Source organism: Aphelocoma coerulescens, chromosome 5 (assembly GCF_041296385.1).
Source record: "Aphelocoma coerulescens isolate FSJ_1873_10779 chromosome 5, UR_Acoe_1.0, whole genome shotgun sequence".
Lineage (NCBI taxonomy): Eukaryota > Metazoa > Chordata > Aves > Passeriformes > Corvidae > Aphelocoma > Aphelocoma coerulescens.
In genome coordinates this window covers 28,049,801-28,051,870 of record NC_091019.1, presented here as the reverse complement: position 1 = coordinate 28,051,870, position 2,070 = coordinate 28,049,801, and positions in this window count along the sequence as shown.

The window sequence follows — 2,070 nt, the reverse complement described above, 5'->3', positions numbered from 1 at the left end:
CAGTCTTGAAGGTAGCTGCCTGTGTAAACGTGGGGCTTTGCAGTAGCTGCTTGTTGAAGCTATGAGCCTACACATGCCACATGCTGGGCCTGGCGCAAGGAAGGCATTGGCTGCTGATGGGAATAACTTCTTAGAGAAGACACAGCGTTAATGAGCAGTGCTTCTGTTCTGTCTGTGTTACATTGTCAGTCAGTGACAGTGCACTGCAGGGATTCAGGAAAAGTCTCAAAGCAGCGACTTTGAACAGTGCCTTCCTTTCAAGTTTTTTAATTACTTGTTGCTATTCAAGCACTTTCCTGGGCTTTTACTCTTGGAGCTAAGCAACACTTCTGATCATTTGAAGGTCGTGCTGGTGCCAGACAGTACTGGTAAGCAACTTCCCAGGTGTTTACAAGGTGTCTTGTAATATGAAGAGCATTTTTCACAATTAGCAGAAGCAAACTCCTGCCTTGGAGCTAGGGCTGAGTGTTCCTTCCCAGCTGTCACCTGGCTTGCTTGCTGTCAGCTGCCTGCACTCACAGTGACTGGACAGTTTGTGTGAGGACATGAAAAGGATAGTTTTGTGTCTCACGGTGCAATTTTCACTGTCCCCAGCTGAAAGGCTCCTCTCCTCTCCACATAAAGGTTGACTAGTTCATCCCTGCTCAGAAGATTTTCCATTTCCTCTCCACATTCAAGTTGGGTTCATTAATTTTTCCCCTTGTTTCTCTCCTCACATTCTTGCTTCCTCTCTTCCACTTCTTTCCTGCCCCTGCACCACCATAACTACACCCCAATATCCCCTCTGCTCCATCTTCTTCAGTGCCTGTTTGCCAGCTGAGGCATGCTGATATAAATTAGTCCTGTTGCAGGAAGAAAGGGCACATTTCCCAATGCTATGTGAACTTGACCTCCTAGGAAGAGACTGACAATACCAGACCTAACAGAGGTCTTTCAGACTTGCATGCTCTGCACTCTCTTTTCACATGTTACAGGAACACCACTTTCATTTGCTGAATCCTCAGTTTTAGCTATTCTTGCTCTCTGTCTTATGCCTCTCAAACATCTTCAATTCCCCAAAATTTTTGGTTCAGTCTTGCTTAGTGGCTTTAAATTCTCTGGGTTTCATATGCCCCCTGCACAAGAGGAAAATATAGAGGCACCAGGAAATCATAAGTAGCACAGTTCCCTTTTGGGGTGCTGTGAATGCAGTTATGTGACACCCCTAAAAGCTGCTCTTTGTGGTTTCTACTTTTTTTTTTCCCTAAACTTTTATGACCAGTTTTAAGACAAGATGCTAGAGTGAGATCCGTGACACTTTGATGTGGTGTAAAGATGGAAGGTGAATTCAGTTAATAAACCTTTGGATGTCTTAATTTTTAATTAATTATTTTCTCTATAGTTAGGGAGCATGTGAGCTAAGTCTTCTCTGAGTGCTTGAAACACAGGCATGTGAGGGGGCTCATATTTGAAGCTGCAGTGCTTCCTACTGTTCTCTCTTTGGTGCCTGTCCGAACTCAAATATTGACACAGCTGCAGAATGTTCTCACTGGAGCTGGCCTCGTGCTGTGTTTGAAGCATGTGCCCTCTGTCACAGCAGAACAGGAGAGAAGGGGGAGCAATGGGGGGAAGGGATGGGGAGAACCCAGACTGCTATTGCCTAAACAGCTGACCTGCTTTTTTATTCTAAAGTAACAAGAGAGAAATAGAAGGAGCAATTATGAATTAGGAGGTCATTGTTCACCTGACAGCTGATCTGAGTAGGTGGGAGCAGATCTGTGCTCTGCTGCACGTATCACTTGGCTGCAAGATAAACTTAGCTGGCCAATCCTGACTGAGGAGCCCATAGGTGACTTCCACTGGGCCCCTGGTGGTGATGCCACCACCGTGTCGTTGTCTTAGAAACAGCATGTTCTCATGTGAACAGCCTTTTGCTTGACAGCAAAATGATGCATAAAGTATAGGATTTTCCTAGGAAAATTCTATAAAAGCCCTGAAGACTAGGGTGCTGGTGAACCTCAACATGGATGGGATCTGTACAGGGTGCTGTGGCCTGACTAGATAGCTGTGCAGTGATGTATAACTTGGTGT